This window comes from Melospiza melodia, chromosome 6 (genome assembly GCF_035770615.1).
Source record: "Melospiza melodia melodia isolate bMelMel2 chromosome 6, bMelMel2.pri, whole genome shotgun sequence".
Taxonomy (NCBI): Eukaryota; Metazoa; Chordata; class Aves; order Passeriformes; family Passerellidae; genus Melospiza; species Melospiza melodia.
The window spans coordinates 8,656,719-8,674,937 of NC_086199.1; the positions used below are offsets into that span (position 1 = coordinate 8,656,719).

Here is an 18,219-nt window from a genome sequence, read left to right on the forward strand (position 1 = left end):
AACTGATTTTCTCTGCCAGGAGCATCAATCAATGTTTAAATTCAATTTCTGGATGCGTATTGAGGAGTCTGGCAGTTTCAGTAACATTTTACCTTTCTCTGGCACTGACTGGTGAAAGAGATGACATGATGGATTTCTCACCCCTGTCTGAGGCAGGTTGCTTTTGTTTTCCTCTGCTCTTCAGAGGGAGAGAGTCAGGAATGAAGCATTAAAGGGCTCAACATTGCTGCCATTAAAAGCCACAGGCAATACTATAGCTGACTTCAGTGACAGTAAATGAATGAAATAAAAATATACATGTGCCATGACCCTTAAAGCTCAAAGATTTCATTCCAGCTATAGGAACTGCACAGAACAAAGCCAGTGAATCACAAATGCATTGTGGAGGGAGCACTCCTTTCCTTACTCCCTCTTGGCTGCTGTTTCCCTGAGTTTTCCTTTCTGGGACACCAGTGAGCCAGTTCAGCTGAGTAAGCTGAAGTGCAGAAGTCAGATAACTGTACTGATTATCTGATTTTACTTGCCTTGTACTTCTGGCATTCCCCTTTCCAAGGGAAGGCTTTTTTTTGTGATGGGTTGTAGGGCTTTGAGGTGAATTTTGTGTTGTTGGAAAATCAGTCTTAGCTCTGTGAGGAAGCAGGAGACTTACAAACCCCAGATGGAATTAACCTAATGTATTTCCATCTCTCACTGGTGTTGTTTACACAGTGCAAGCCAGTCCAGAGTGGTGAATGGTATATTTAAAACGAGGCCCTCTAACATTTGGATCCACCCCATCGCTCAACTTAACAGATACTTGATACCAATCGCGTGACTCACTTCATTAAGAAATAAACCCTGCTGTGTTGCTGACATCCTGCAGCAAACACTGAGCCCCATTGTCATCTGCTGAGTCCTCGCTGTGTCCCAGCCCACGCCCTGAAGATGCACACCGAGTCTCAGCAGCTCTGAGCCTGTTTTTCCGCGGTGCTGTGTGCCAGCCACAGGCACACACACACAGCATCCCCTGTGTGTGCGAAATCCCCTCCCTTCATCCCCAGCCTCCCTCCGCGCCCCTGCAGCACAGGGGCAAAACAGGGTGAGCATTCATCACCTGGAGGAAAACTGTTTGTTTTATTAGCAAGACAGGAGCTGGTGCTTGCTTGGTCCCCGTTTGAGGGAGTTTCTCCTGTTTTTCCCACCCACCTGGGCTTCTTGCTGCTCGTCAAAGGCAGCATCTGCCAGCTGGTGCGCACCTGGCAGGGCACAGAAACAGGTGCAGGTAACCCAGTAACAGGTGCTATTCCAGGGGGTTTAGGTTAAAACACTGCTAAAAAAGAAATATCTGTAAGAAATACAGATGTCCAGAGCTACTGCCAGCAAACAGCTCTTTCCTGACTGGGGCTGTGTGGCACAGCCAGGTGCCCAGGTGAGCATTTACAACCTTCCATCGCCCAGAGCAGGGTTAGGGACCCAGAGCCAGAAAAAAGGGATTATTTCAGTGCAGATCCAAATTACTCCTTCCACAAACGTGCTAATCACTGGTAACCACCTCTAAATGCCATGGAAACCCCAGGGCACAGAGTGAGATCATCTGCCAGGACTCCTTTATTTTAAGATCTTTGTTTAAGAACTGTTCTAAGGCTTTGGAGAGAAAGACAACAAGGGAGGGTTCACCGAAGCATTTCCTCAGCTGGGATGCCATAAACCACGCGGGCACCCACAGAATGCAGGAGTTTATGCCATTCCATACAGGGACTGGTAAAAAGGAAAAGGGAAAAAAACCCAGCCTCTAGAGAAGTATCTGAAATGTGTTTTGCTATAGTAGATGAAAACTTTTGCTTTTTTTTTCTCTGATTTAATAATTATACTTGGCTTTTATTAATGTCTGGTTTTTATACGAGATCTTTTTATATTATTCCATATCGGTGGCAATATCCTTCAGCTTCCAATTTGATAGGAAAAAGTGTCTTGATCAAATATAACAAATGTCATACAGATGCTTAAAAGTACTTCAGAAATATCTAACTCAGTAAGTGATTGAAAACGGAGAGTTTGTGAATGTTGTATCCAGTCCTTTGACAGTCCTTAGGGCGTTTTCTTCCCTGGATTTCGAAACGACAAAATTTACTGACTTTGTAATATCCAGAAGTACCAAAACTGTGGAAATAAAAGTGCTTAAGGCAGCATAATGACATTGCAGAAAGAGAAACAGTTTGTTTCAAATAGGTTTTTTTCCAGGTGCTTGAGCATAACCACCTAGCACAAACAGGTCATTCACGGCAAATTAACACCTATCTTTCCAGCTTCAAGAGCTGCTTTTGTTTTCCTCCTGTCGGCCATTTGTCACTAATATTCACTTTCCAGGGAGGAGCACAGGTCTGCTTTTCACACATGACAGGTTTTGAAATAGTAAAGTAATAAAGGTCCACGGTCAGGCAGCTCTGAATTCCATTTGAGTGGGGAACTGAGAGCAGCAGAGAGCAGGGAATGAGATGGTTGTGCGGAACATGGAGTAATTATATATGCTATATATAATTAGTATATATATTTATTTTTATATATATATGAAACTATTACACTATTAACTATAGTATATAATACTGACTATAACTATTATATATAATAGTTATATACTATAACTATTATATATAATACTGACTTTAAATTAAAGCCCTCTGCAGCACAGGCTGGAGATGGGTGTCCAACTCAGGCCAGGGGGTGACAAGCCTGCAGGTGGTGGCTTTGTCCCCTCTGAATGATGTGACAGCCACTGGCAGGGCAGGAGGGCAGCGGCTCCAGGGATGCCCTGGGTTTTGTGTGATCTTTGCCAATTCCAGCAGTTTTCCCCCAGGTCTGCAGCCTCGGCTGCGTTGCCCCTTGCTCTGCCTGGCTCCTGCTTTTCTGTTTCGTTCTGTCCAAGCTATTTTGGCTGCAGAAGGTCAAAGCCAGCACTGTCAGGGCCAGTGGAAATGCACTTGGGGGACAAAGAGAGATGGAGCATATGCCTGAGGACAAAATAAATCAGTTTCCTCTTTCTTCTCCTCCTGGTAGTGAAAGGAGTGCTCTTGGAAATGTCTCATTTTGTTTCATTTCTAAATAATGCTTTCTCTGTGGTTGTTGTTGGGGTTTTTGTTTATGCTGGTTGTAGATCTGCATTTTTAGGCTCCTTTTATTTTTATTTTTTCCCTATCAGCAACAATATTAACCACCAAGTGAAAAAAACATGTATTTAGGATCCTGGAAGAGAATATTTGGATTTCTGAAAAGGTTCAACCCTTCCCTGGGTTTGTTTGGGTTATTTTGCCATGAATTTGGATTCAGCCAAACTCCAGCCCTGGATACCTGGAGTTGACATTTGTTTACCTTCACAAAGCAGAAACCCCTTTCTATACAAAATATTATCAGTTGCATCTTGGTGTCAGTGCAGGAAGCAGGTAGTGCTGGTAGAACTTGCCACAGGCAGGTAGACACTGGAGCCTCTTTTGAGTAAATTCTCAGATGAAAAGACCAAACTATTTGGAGGACAGACTTCAGTTAAGTTACAAGACACATGAATGACATCCATTCACTTTTTTGGGGGGGGAACTCATCTGAATTGACTAACTTCAGAAAGAGGTCTTTGAGTCCAACCCTGAGGTTTCTTAAAAGAGGCAGTGATGGAACCTCATTTCCATACCTGGCTCTCTTTCTCTGTGAGGTTGCATGTCCATTTGCAAATGGAAGAGTTTTATGCAAAAAATGTTGAAGCAAATCAATCAAATTAATGTCTTATGTGTTGCAAAAGAGAAAAAATGCAGAGGAAGTTTGTGTGGCTGCCTTAAATACCTTTTCAGTTCAAACTAACTGACTGTGAAATAGATAAATATATGCATTCCTGTGTCGTAACAAAATGCAGTCATGGGAGACAAAGCATGGGAGATGTCTAAATTGATGATTAATGTTACATTTTTCTTCCTCTGGGCTAGAACTGAGAGTTGGTGGCCAGATGCTCCCCCCCATTCATTCCTCTCATTGCCAGTCTGATGTTCAGTTCCATCCACTCTTCTGCATCTTGAGTTCACATTGATCTTATCTCTCCCTTCCTTTTTCTTTTTCCTGTGGTTCATTCTCTTAGCAGCCTATCTTATCTCTCTCTTTCAGCTGGAGGTCCTCAATTTTTTAACTCCTTTCTGAATTGTGCAGACAAGTTTGCTTTCTCTAGCTGATCTCTGCAACCCAGTCTTATCTGCTTATGGAAATTCATGGCTTCATAATTTTACCCCAAATATCTGAAGATTCATAATTGTTAAAAAGGAAAAACAATAGAAATTATCACCCTTGCATTCTCCACATTAAACGACAAGGATTTGTGTTCCAGAGCATGCTTTGCTACAATTTCATGGAACATGCTGCCTCTCTCTCTTTGGGTCAAAGAAAACACGTGAACATCCCCGTTGTTTTTCATCTCATTTCTCAACTACTGTTAAAGCAGCACACCCTGATGCATAAATCTAACATGAGTCCATGCACAGGGCAGGGTGTGAGTAGCACTAATAAAATAAAGCTTGTGTCATTCAGCTGTGTGTTTGCAGATTTACCTGTGAGCAGAGTAGAGAAAACAACGTTGAGAAAACAACAGGGAAGTTGAGAAATGGGGTTAGATACAGGACAGAGAAATGTGAGATACAATGGTGCTTCCTGGCAAGGCAGTTGAGCAGAAAGGAATATTTTTTAATATTGCTGCAGCATAACTCAAAGAGCTTTATCTTTTAATATTTAGATGTCTGTCAAGAAGAGTAAACACAAGGGCTGTTTGGAGTGTTCTCACTGAATAACTCGTGCTGGAATCACTTGGTGAATTGGGAATTTATTGATCTGATAGCATTTTTTCAATGGCTCAGTAGACAAACAGTGGATTTGATAAATATTTAAAAATAAACCAAGTGAGCATTATGAATTCCTGTCAGTCAAATGATGTTGAAATAATTTGACAGTCCCAGAACAGCACCACATTGGCTGAAAAGAGGGGAGATTTGGGGTTTGAAGTTGTGTGGGGATAAATCTCTGACACAGCAGTTGTCTTCAGTGGAGTCACAGCTGCAGGGAGTGCTCAGACATCCGGACTTACACCTTCAGTTCCGAGATGAAACTGGAAAAAAGCCACTGACAGTGAACGTAGATTTCCCAATACCATGAAAACCAACAGAGTCATTTCTTCCAGGTTTATGGAAAAACAGTTGGCTTCTCTCAGCTTAGCCAGGGGTTTGTCTCATGTGGGCTTTAAAAATTCTTAAGAGATCGAAACAACGCCCATCCATGTATTCAGCAAGGACAGCTGAAATGCAGCACGGGCTGGGGATGGAGCACACTGCAGCTGCTGCTGCCACCCCACAGCCTGTCCCTTTGTCCCTGCTGGAGCGCTGCTGCTGGCACCACCCGCCCCGGAGCTGGGAGTCACATTTCTGCATCTCCCCACATCAATCCGCGATGTAGGCTGGGCTTCTTGTTTGCGTGCCTGTTTCTAAAAATGTGTCTTGTTTGTTCGTCAGGATGTTGTAGGATGGCTCAGAAAGGCTGGACCTTGGTATGGTCCTAAAGACAGTGCACAGAAATAGGGATGGCAGCAGAGCCTGAGCCAGCTCTTAGCAAGGTCTTGTTCCCATTCTCAGCCGCCTCAGTTCTCTCTGCTGCTGTTGACTGCACCTCAGGAGGCCCTTATTGCTTCTGGCACCTCCATCCTGGAGGCAGTTCCAGGACATCTTGCTTGGAACACAGAACCATGGAATGGTTTGGGTTGGAAGGGACCTTAAAGTCCATCCAGTTCCAAGCCCCCACCATGGGCAGGGACACCTTCCACTAGATCAGGTTGCTCCAAACCCCACCCAGCCTGGCCTTCAACACTTTGGGTGCCACCTTCTCACTTCCCCTGTGCTAACACTGTCCCATTGCCTCATCTTCCTCCTTCCCAGCTTTACCACCCTGCCGTTTTTAAAACCTCTGCTTTTAACTCTTTATGTGGGTGCCACACTCACAAAATGACAGAGGTTGTGTATGCATACTGCTTCCCAACCTATTTATATTAATTATATATGATTATAGATATAGTATATAATCACACAGTATATGTGATTATATATTATTTATTTTGTATATACAATAGAATCCCATAATAGACACAATTTCTGAAGTGTTATTCAGTTCATGTGCTGAAAAACTGTGTATATTAATTAGATAAAATTGCATATAGTATTTCTAAATTAAGTTATATCTGTGATCTGTAATTAATATATAATGTATAATTAGATGTAATAATATACTTTAATTGCACAAGTTAAATAATTGGCTTTACTATAAATACTGTAGATGTGTGACCCTGTTTTCATAAAATGCCTGTTCAGCACCCACATAGGATGGCATCAGAGATACACACTCAGTTCTCCCTCTCAGATTTTCAAATACCCTCTGTGGAAAACAAGTGAGCCCATTCCAAACTTGGGCCCAGAAACCCAAGATCTGCAGAATTTCAGATGTCAAAACCTATCCAGAGCCAACAGCATAAAAACCCCCAGCACAGCATCTGCCTGGACACGAAACCAGGCTGCTCTGTAAGCACAGGGGTTCTCCTTCTCCTTTGGCTGGAGTGTTTTTTACCTGCTCTGGGGTGTTGGCAAAGCAGCCCGAGCAATTGCAGGGCACTCCCAGGGCTACTTACGTGTTGTTTGTATTTTACACCCTCTCTCACCTCACCCCTATTTGACAGAATGCAAACCAGCAGCCAGATGCTTCTGTGAAACACGGAAACCAGGGCTGAAATCTCTCGCTGTGACTTCTTAAAGCTCCAGGGAGGAGGAGTCAAAGGATCAGTGGAATTCCTGGGAGAGGGAGGAATCAGCTGTATTGCAAATTTCTTTACATGGGGTGTGTCATGGTTTGACGCTGGCGTATCTGTCTTCAGTAGCTACACCAGGTGCCAATATTCAAATATGAGTACCGATTAATTTGACCACAGCATCCCAAAAAACTCACTTCTTTTTCAAAGCAAGACACTGTGAAATAGAAACAGGTGAGACGAGGGGCTGGGAATTATAACAAACCTGGGTTTGCTGATTTTAAGCAGCTTCCCTCAAGTGTAGAGTATCAGCACACGTTGAACGCAGCACTAAGCACTGGCACTGCCACCTTGCCAGCCACCATAGTGCTTCTTCCCTTGGTCTAAGCACTGTCAGCTCAGCATTCCGGGGCTTTCGGAAAGAACCAAACAGCTGATAAAAGTGACAAGAAAAAAAGAACTTAGAGAGGGCACTGGGAGAGCCTCGAAGCCCCTTTGAGCCGCGCTGTTGTGACAGGCTGCATCCTGCGTGTGTGCACGCCTGCATGAGAATTTACTAATACGTACAACGCTAATTACCCAGCAATGTCCCGGAGCAAGGCTGGGAATGAATTTCAGGAAAAGAGATGTTTGTTTTGCGCGGGCGCCCACATCCCATATACTCCCAGCGCCGCGGAAATCGCCCCGCATCTCCGCCCTGCGAGCGGCAGAGCCGGGAGCGGACCCGGAGCTCACGGAGCCCCCTGTGCCCGCATCCCTCAGCGCCCCCCGACATGGAAAGCCTGTCCAGCACCCAGCCCAGGCTCTGTGCCCTGCTCCCGCCCCGGCTGAAGGCGTACAGCTGTTGCCCGAGCAGAGAAAGGGATTGGGTTTCACAGGCTGTGTAATCCGCGACAGCGCGCTCCCTGCCCTGGGGAGAGCGGCGAGCCTCGCCCCGGCTCAGCCATCCCCTTTCTGCCCGTGAGCAACGCCCCGGTCGACATAGAAGGAAAATTGTTTGCTGAATTTCTGCACAGCCCTCCTTCCAATCGCTGGAGAGAGAGGGGGAGTGAGAAAGAGAGAGAGTTTAAGGCAGGCTCTGCACTGGTGTTCTGGGCTATTTCAACTTCAGGGCAACTTTAGAGAACTTCAGTTATTTTTGGTAAGTTTTTTTCTTACAACCCAAACGTCTCTCTCTCTCTTTCTTTCTTTCTATGAAATCTCTGGTGCAGATTGCAAAAGTTTGCAGTAGATGATGGGTGTTTAAAAATGCAGAGAGATGTGGGTGTGAACATTTCGTGTCCTTTGGTTCAGAAACCGGACTTTACAGTTGTAAAGACACAGTGTTCCCAGCTGCTGTACTTGATAAGTGAAACCTGAAAATGTTGTGTATTAAATGACACTGCTGGGGAAAAGTATGCCCAGAGCTTCCACCAAGGTGCATCTCACCTGGTGTAAACCTTTGCCCCTTTGCTGTGTATGGGAAGAGGTGAGATCAGGGATGAATAAATGTGTTCACCCTGATAAAAAGTTTCTGATCCACGTTTTTACACAGGGGGTTTCCAGCCTCTAAGCCTCCCAAAGCTTTCAGAGGGATGTTGGGTCTTAGTGTATACACACCCCTCCATTCAGTAATCTCGATTCCAGATCGTGCATGTTGTTTTTCTTACTTCCTCTGTCTGTATACTTAACCCATCGGGACGATCTCAGAGATAGTGAAACTCTTTTGTAGTGCAAAGAGCCAATCCCAATAGTTGCAATGAATTTCAGGGTGCAAAGAGCCATGTTCTTACAGTGAGCTTGATTTCTGATGAGTTTTCTGTTATTTGTTCTTATCCTAAATAAGAGTTTGGATTTCATAGTATCTCTGCTCCTATAAGAGGAATACTCTTTGTGTGGCTACTATATCTCAATAGATACTATTTGCACTACATAAATATACTGACTTGGCATTAGGATCTTTGAATGTTCGTGGAATTTGAGACTAAGATTAACCTTGAAGCATTCAAAAAGCAGATCCTTGTCAGTAGAAGTTGGGTACTGGAAGTGCTCACTGCAAGGCTGCTGAGGCTAGTTCATAAAGTGCTGGGAAATACACAGGGAAAAAGGATTCTGTCCACCTGTCTAGGTTCATCCATGTACCCTGATACCTTTCTCAACATGTGAATACAGATGCTCAGAAGTCGAACTTGTATCTGTAACGACCTGTAGAGAAAATGAAAAGTCCGTTCTCTCAAAACTTTAATGAAAAGAGAGAAAACATTACTCATATGAGACAAAAGACCAAAAGTCATTGCCAAAACAAAACAAAAAAATTATTCTTTATAATTTATGACACAAAGAGCACAGAAGTTTGGAAGATGACTTGTAAGAGACACTGTATGATCACCTGTTGCATGTATGAGGGAAAAGGTCTAAGTGTTGCCTCGCTCTTTCTTTTACTACAATAAAAACGACAAATTTTGCAGATCTAAGCAAATCAGAAGTAAACCAGCTTACAACAGCCAATTTACTTCCAAAATCTATCCTAACATAGGTCAAAAATCCAGCATTAAAAAAATGTCAGATGTCTAACGGCACGGGAAAACCTCTAACATCTCAGGATTTATTGGGTTTTATCAGCCGTGTTTAAAAATGATAAGCGTGACTGGAACTTTTAATTGCAGAAAGTGTATAACAATGGAGTTAACAATAACTCTTCAGCAATAAACTGAAAACTATAAATCTGCTCCAGGCGCTCCGCGGTGCTGACACGCTCCGCGATGGCCGCAGCTTTTCTGTGCAAGCATGTAGATTTGTTAGCTAAAACTGCATTTTACTATCTTTGGTGTGGCACTCTCGTAAAGTAAACTCTACTATTAGATTATGAGGCTTGTGTAAATCTCTGACTGAAGTCAGTTTGACTCTAGTCAGTGCTCGTAAGCAATGCATTGGGGATGGCTGCCTTCCAAGCTGCTCTGCAGCGGGTGTTAATGGCTTTGCAGTCGGACGGGGCAGCGGGAACTTCTGGCAGTGGCTGGCCAGGGGTTTGGAGATGGCACGTAGTCCCTGCTTTTAATTGTCTTGGACTCTCCGTCTGTGTTCACAAAACTATGAGGTCAACGTGCCTCTATTTGCTTTTGGCTGTACTTGAAGCTCATCACTGAAACAAAACCCAGCAGTCTGTAACGCGTGGTTATTGGGAATAGCTGCAATCTGAGTTAACCTCCTGTTGACTTCAGGGGTGCAGTGCCCTGTGCTTGGACACACCTTTCTCCAGGAAGCCACACCATGAACTTCACAGGTGTTTCACTTAACGTTGTCACTGTGAGTGGAGGGACAATGTAAACCCCATCAGGGTCTGACTGAGATGTCATGAAGCCACAGGAATGTGGATTTGAAAGTTTGAATCTCCAGATATACTCAGAGATTTGGGTTGTTTTTATTCCTCAAGTTTTCTGCTTGGGCGAAGAAGTAATTTCATCCTGTAAAACACTGAGGGATTAGAATAAGATTTTTTCCAGGATTCCTCACATTCAGAGACCTAAATAATTAGAATACAAGGCACTGTATTTGAAAGGTGCGAAAGCTTTTAATCTGAGTAAATATTTGAGTAAATAGAGTCAATCTAATTTTTTACATCTAGCTGTTTTTGCGTTCCATAATGTTGCTTACATTTGGAAACAGGAAAATATACCCTGAAAAAACCCAGCGTTTCCTCCTCTGGAGAAACATCTCACTGTGTTTGTGGGCTCTGTATGGCAGGTACAATGCTAGCTGCAATCTGGTTCCCATGAACCAGTAAGGCTGAGAAAAGCCTCACCCTTTAACCTTGTTTGGAGCGAGGAGGGGACCTGGCCCTCTGCGCCAGCACAGGCAGACCCAGCAAGGCCAAGCACTTGCTCTCAGGCAGATTGCCACGTCCCTGACCCCCAGTGCACCAACAAACTGTTTTCCTGACAACACCAGCTAACAACTGCTGCCTTCTCTGCTTCCCTTAGGTGTAACATCCCAGCAGGCTTTTCCCTCCACAGCCAAGTGGCAGAGCAGGGCTGAGTGATGGAGGAGACTCAGCTCCCGGTGGAGCTAAGATTAAACCCAACCAAAACTAGTTTGCCATCTCTCCACATGCTGGAGGAATCCCTCCTTGTGTCAGGGAAGGTCTTTTGGGTGACCCACAGCTGTGCCTAGCCCCAGTGTGGGAGGGTTATGCCTGCTCCAAGGAAAATTTGCTAAATTCACGTGTTTGCTCGTTTCGCTCCGGATTTCAGAGTCAAGGCTGGAATTCATTATTTTGTATTGGAAAACAAAACCTCGGGCTAGGAGAGGACTGTGCTAAATACTTCCTACCAACATGTTTACTTCCTGAAAGGGGACTATAGGTAGCCAAATATCTGAAAGTAACCACTGACTTATTGTAGAGTAAGTCTGCAGTTTTCTGTCAGAGAAGGGGACGACCAAATGTGTAGTCCAGAAATGAAAATAGTGAGTCCAGAGTGAAACAAGTCAGAATGTGCTACGGGTGCTATGGCATGTAAGTAATAAATAGGCCAGGATAATTGACAGAGGACTCATCAGTAAGGGACAGCAGCTCTGCAAGGGAGAGAGTCCCAGGCCATGGTAACTGCCCAAATCCCAGTAAAATTCCATGGAGCAGGAATGCAAGTGCCTGAAGAAGAGCAGGCACCAAGTCTTCTTCATCTGCCTAATAAAGATAGCAGTGTCTTCAGGGGACAGAATTATCTGTTTTTCAGAAACACAAACAAGGAGATAAGGTTTATGTGATTTCCAAGCTTGCTGATAAATACTCGAGGCTCCAAAGCCACAGGAACTGCTCTTCACTGCTGGGCAAATGTTGTTTCTTCTCTGTAGTTAAGAGAACAAACACTACTTGATTTTGATAGCAGTGCTCTGTACCTGACTTTCATAGAGTCAGAGGAGCAGCCCTCTGATTTTAAATACCTTTTACCTGCCCACTGACCTCCCAGGTCTCTCCCCTTGAGCAGTGGTGTGTTTGCAGCCCCAGCCAGCCAGCACTGAAAAGCAAAGGTTTCAAGCTGCACACACTTGTTCCCATTTCCACAAATCCTAGCTAAACAGTCCAATAAACTGTTAAAGATATAAAATATTCCACCTTGAAGTGCATCCTGAAAGCTCACACATTTTATTACTCCAGGCATCCCCACTTTTCCCAGGATTCCCATACTCCATACCAGCCATAGGAAGTAAATGTCATCAGGTTTCCACAGGTCCTCTCTTCATTTACTTGCTGTGTGATTTACTCCAGCTCCTGGACCTTTGACTGTCAGCCAGGCACAGTGCTCTGCTTTTCCCTCAAGTAAACACATGCAGGAACTTTTCTTTCCTTTTCCTCACATCACTCTTTTTTTAATCCAAAGAATTTGCCTCACCGCTGTTACTTGGAGGAGTGAATTCCAAACTGGGAGTTTTTGCCTGAGTAGAAGAAACTCAAAGGGCATGCATGCAGGAGCAAAAATTATTAAAGTTAGCAAATGGGATAGTAACTTTTCCACACAGCAGGAGTGGCTTTAACTGATGCTTGCATTGTATTCTGAAGGGGAAAATGGCTCGGTGGCACTAGGCATCATCATCTTGAAAATTAGTTAGAGGTTAGTTAGCTTTTGGTGAACCTCAAAGGAGTTAGCAGCTCTCCTCAGATCAGAAGATCAGATAAGCATCCAAAAGATTGGGTTTGATAATTTTTTTATTTGCTTGAAAACTGAGTATGGTGGTATTAGGTCAAAGATTGGGCTTTATGATCTTGGAGGTCTTTTCCACATTTAAAGATCCTGTGATTCTGTGTGTGTGAGTTTATGGGAGGGTCTGTAAGAGATGAAGATCTGTGAAACTATCCTGAGAAAGTTGGTGGTTTCAATTGCTGATGCTTCCTGATATGAGCTGAGCTTCCCCTATCCCTGCTTCTACAATCAGCCGAAAGCAAATAATTTACAAGAACACAAAAATGTCATTAAACATTCCCCAAATATTTTCATATATGTCAGAGCTGATCTGATTTATGCTTCAGTGAAAGGTTGCATTGATTTTTATATGAACTGTGTCCTCATACTCCTTAGGGCTGACTTTTTCACATAATGGGCTTGATTATGAGAAAAAAAATTGTTTGCAGAATGAATAGCTCAGTGCCCAAAGAGTGAGTGAGAACTCATTTTGGAGGCAAACTGGGCATTTTCACATGAGAATGACTACATGCAGCACTTGGTGAAGCCATCTTGCTACTCAGGCTTCCCATGAACCGTGATGGGTGGTGTGTGCTTAGGTTTTGCTGTCAGGATCCTTTTGGGGGCACGTCTCAGACTAGAAAATGATTGACCATGTAAGAGGTGTAAAACAGACTCTTCACACACAGGTATTTATGAGGGGACATTCCAGTGATCCACAGAGCTGGATGGAGGCAGGGCCCCCACAGGTCTGCTGTGAAAGGAATAAATTCAGTAATGGCACTGTGATCTTATATCTGTATTTGGATTATATGTTCACAGGGGATTTAACCACTGCTTCAGTCAGTCTAAAAGCAATCTGTGAATGAAAGGGTTGGGATAGAGATAGCAGGAGAAATCATGTTTTTCTTCTTAAAATTATCCTTCCTCAGAGATTAAAAGGAAGCTTTTGGATAACTGTACTGGGTTATGCCAGGAAAGCTCATCACAGGGATTAGTGCATTAACTACATAATTATAATGTATACATTGCATGCTTCACCAACCAAATACATAAACCTTATTTAGTCTAAATAAACCTTAAAGCCCAAAGAATAAGCCTAGCACTTTCAGATAAGCTCAGGCATGAATGTAATCTCTCCTTAATATACCATCTTTTTTCTTAGAAAGAAAACAGTGTGCTCAGCGCATGTGACAACAAATCATCTCTGGGTCTCATGGTGAGGAGATCAGAGCAGCCATCAGGAGTCCCTGAGGAGCCCAAGCAAACTGTCCACAGCAGCATTTTCCTGGGAGCTCTGCCCAGTGCTTCCCCCTCCTTCTCTCCCTTTCTCACTTTGTCTGCTTTTCTCCCATGGATAAACAGCCCCAGTCCTGCAGAACCCCTCACACCCCAACCACATGGCCAGTCTCAGGCCCTGGGACCCTTCCCAGAGATCTGGATCATCATTTCCCTGCTGCTGCTGAGCACAGCAGGACTGGGAGTGTGCAGGGTGTGTGGGTGCCTGAGGTGTTCCTGTTCAGAAGTCAGGCTGCTCAGAGGGTTTTGGCATCCCAGACAGGCAGGATCTCTGCTGCAGCAGGTAGGGAGCAGAATGTATTTGGAGGGCAGCAGTGTGTAATCTGGCAGCAGAAATGTATTTGGAGGGCAGCAGTGTGTTGTCATTCTGGGGCCAGCATGAGCAGGTACATGTGATGGCAGCCTTTACTGGAAGGTGATGTTGTAGTCAAGCCACAAGCTGCAGAGCACGTTGTCACACAAATTCAGAGCTGCCCCTCTCTTGATTAGGAAGGTGCTGCAGTCCCTCTGTGTCAGTAGAACCGTGGCTTTTCCAGGAGAGCAGTGCCTGGTGCAGGGCAGGGAGGGCTGTGGCAGGCAGCTGGCAGAGGGTTGGTGGTTCTGCAGGGTGGGTGGTTGCAGGCAGGCAAAAGGTGCAATGCCAGCAGGGGCACTGGGGGCACTCAGCACTGCAGGTGCTCTAAACAGAGAGGGTGAAGCACCTGAGTCAGATTAACTTGTTGGATGTGGACCGTATTTGATAGCATGGCTTGGGAAAGAAAACCTGTGGAAAAAAATCTGATTTCTTACTTTCAGTTTTTAGAGCTTTTTTCCCCCACAAAGAAATGTTTAACTTCATACAGCACTCATGAAGGAAGACTGTGACAGGCCAAACTTGAAGTCCTTTGCAGCTGGTACCTCTGGGATCAGTCTGCTTGGCAGAGGCAATGTTGAGGGAAGATACCTTGGCACAAGGACAGGTCTGGGAGCAGGGGAGCCCCAGCACACCCCCTACCCCAGGCTGCCGCCTCAGCAAGGCTGCCCAAAGGTGCCTGTGATGGAGTCAAGGACAACCCCAGAGCAGGGACAGAAGCAAATGCCATGGAAAGAAAACGAGTGATGTTGGATTATTTTTCAAGAGCACTGAGACAGCAGCCAGCAGGGCCACACACAGACACATCCAGCCACAGGCCAGTGAAAACCAGTGTGGGTGAGACAGCCTCATGCAGCAAAATCCCATGTGGGCAACCACAGCATTTTCCAGCCCGGGAGAAACACCTTGTAGGAGTTATATCAGATGCTGGTGCCCCAGAGCTGTGTTGCACATCAGCAACAAGACACGCTGCAGTGTGTTTGGGGTCTCTGCTGACCACTGCCCCCATCATTCTCAGCCCTGCTTCATTAATTTATTTGCCCTCCTGTGTGTCTGGGGCTTGTTGCTGGTTCACATTCAGTCCCTGGCCTGCTCTGAAGGCGGGGGATTGGAGTCAGCAGATCTCCACTCTGAAGGAGGGGGAATGGAGTCAGCAGATCTCTACCCTGGTGTTTGATAGGGAAGCGGCGCTTTTGCAATGATCCCCCAAGTTGTGACATGCACTGGAAACTGGTCTTCTGCCAGCTGTCATCTGTGCAGGGAGCTGCAGCTGAGCTCAGGTGCTGCATGAACACCTCTGCACTATCACTCTGTTGTTTCATGGCCTGGGCTGACAAAGTTTGGGCCCCATGACAGCACACACAGATACAGCCCACGGAGCTGGGGCTTTCATTTGCACCAGAACAGAGGGAGGGCAAAAGAGCCATGAAAACCCATCATGAATGTTTCCCCTCCCCACAAATCCTCCTCTTTCAAATGCCCAGTAAGGGATCTAGGGGGGAGGGAAAACCATCATCCTCTAATCCAGAACAGGAGCTGGCTGTCATACCAGCACAAACAGGCCACGCCAACTCCTCCACTAACTCTGCTCTTGTGAGGAGACAGAGATGGACTGTGATAAGGTTTTGGCTCTCAGACACAGTTGGAACCATGGGGAAGGCCAGCCAGAGCCTGTGCATCCAGGGGAATTGCTAAATCAGCACTGACAGATTGCAGCAAGGAGCAATGTCCTTGACCTGGCTGCAATAGCTCTGAGGAGCAGCAGTGAGAGCTTCCTGCTGCACAGGAACTTTGCAGGCAGCAGTGGCTCTGGCAGGAGCACAGGCTCAAATCTGTGAAACTAACTGTTGTTGCACAAAAATGGCACAACCCAGCCATGTTTGTCAAGACCTATTCTTCATTTATTGCTGCTGCAGTCTCAGGGCAGGTTAAGGTCCCCACTGTGTTAGGTGATACACAGTGTCCTGCCCAGGTGTGCCTTGGAGGATTTGGAAGGTTTGTGTCACACAGGTTGAGCAAAATTGAGGTAACAGTAATGAGGAAACAGCAGAAACAGTTCTACAGAGAAAGAAGGGAGGCTTTTTCAAGGTGCATTTTTGTGTGTTTCGTTGTCTAGAAGATCTCAGAAAATGTTGATGGCAGTAAACCCCTGCTGCTGGAGCAGAGCTGTGGGTGCAGTTACCCAGCAGTGGCTTCATGCAGAGTGCTCATGGTGGAGGCTCCTGGTACAAAAGCATCTAAGAAGACCATGAGCTCTTTGACCTTGCCATGTGTGGGATCTCCAGCTGCTTTTCTGCAGAGGAGCAGGAGGCTGCTCCTCTCTGACAGGAGACCTGCATGCAGCATCTGGAGGGCATTTGTTTTCCAGTCAGGAGAAATGAAGGAGTTCAGTGTTTCAGGCAACCTGCAGCTGCTGGAGTTTTTGTTCCCACTGTCATGCTCCTTGAGTTTTTGGGTGAGAGGAGGATGCAACATGAAATGCTGCATTTCTTTTTAACTTCTGTCCAGCTCCCCTGAAGTTCCTTCAGTAGGCAGAGCAGCATGTTGGAAGTGGAGTTATAGCAACAGCAGCACAACACCTACAACCCCAGTTGGATTTGTATGATGACAGGTAGGAAAAATGGAATGGCATTCACCTTGAGGGTGAGAAAACAGGCAAGTGAGAGTGTGTTTAACTGCTCAGAGATGTGGACTTACCTTGGGCTGAGAGTAGTGAGGATATTTTGCTGACAGGACATGACGTATTTGATGGAAATGAGATTTACATTGCTTTTGGAAAATACATGAACATGGCCTACCATACAGACACCATAGATAGCTTAATGAGCAATTTTTAAATATTTGGACATTCTGTTCACAAAATAAATTGATGGGAACATTAATTAACATTAATTAGCTGTCAGTCTTTTGGCAGACCTGAGTGGCTTCAATGAAAGAAACATCCTGACAGACTTTACTACCTTTCAATGAAATAAAAATATATAGAAGCTTGTCTTAAATTTATACTTTAAAAAAGCATCCTGTAGCTTTTTTGGGGGTTTTTGTTTTGTTTAGTTTTGGTTTGTTTTGTTTTTTAATAGTAGTAGCTCAGTTTATTCACTGCTTGGTTAAGTTGCTGTCATGGTTTAACCCCAGATGTCAGCTCAGCCCCACAGAGCCATTCACTCACTCCCTCCCTCAGTGGAATGGGGAGAGAATAGGAAGAGTAAAAGTGAAAAAACTCGTGGGCTGAGATAGTAACAGTTTAATAGACAAAACAAAATCCACACACAAAAGCAAAACAAAACAAGGAATTAATTCACAGTTTCCCATTGGCAGGCAGGTGTTTAGCCATCCCCAGGAAATCAGGACTGTATCACAGGCAAAGGGGAGGACAAATGCCAACTCTGAATGTGTCCTTCCTCCTCCTTCTTCTTCCCCCAGCTCTATATGCTGAGCAGATGCCATATGGTCTGGAATATCCTTTGGGTCAGTTGGGGTCAGCTGTCCCAGCTGTGCCCCCTCCCAGCTCCTTTTGCACCCCCACTCTGCTCAATGGTGAGGAGTAGAAAAATCCTTGACTCTGTGGAAGCACTGCTCAGCAATAACAAAAACATCCCTGAATTATCAACACTGTTTCCAGCACAAATCCAAAACACAGCCCCATACCAGCTACTATGAAAAAAAATTAACTCTGCCTCAGCCAAAACCATCACAGTTAGAAAAACTGTGGTTTTGTAATTAGTGGTTCTTTGCAAAATCATGAAATATATATATGTATGCACAATGCCTGTCTATATAAAAGTAGTATGTGCTTAAATGAGTTTTGCACTGATGGGCTCCTTGGCAAAGAAATCACTTTTAGTTGTCCATTAGGGCTGGATTCAATAGAAATTTTGGCTGACTTTACTGCAAGCCTTGGAAACCATTGGAGTATTCAAGACTTAGGCAGTCAGATGCCTGCTTTAATTTCTATTGACAAAGGAAAAGGAGGGATGAGTAAATGTAAAACATTTCCTTCCAGCTAAGAGAGGCAGCATGGTGCAGGGAGGAGGTGGAATCCAGCACATCTGGGTTGAATTTATTGCTGGCTCTGCTGCCAACTTGCTTTGTGACTTTGAGCAAGTAAATTTTTTTTTTTT

General features: G+C 44.8%; 1 long non-coding RNA gene across 1 annotated transcript; it reads right to left on the minus strand.

Annotated features, from left to right (window-relative positions):
* Positions 1–4,862: 4,862 nt before the first annotated feature.
* On the minus strand, positions 4,863–7,193 carry LOC134419747 (uncharacterized). Its single transcript, XR_010028133.1, has 3 exons — positions 7,056–7,193; positions 6,704–6,833; positions 4,863–5,110 (listed from the first exon to the last, which is right to left on the minus strand). It is a non-coding gene; the product is annotated as an uncharacterized LOC134419747 (long non-coding RNA).
* Positions 7,194–18,219: the final 11,026 nt, after the last annotated feature.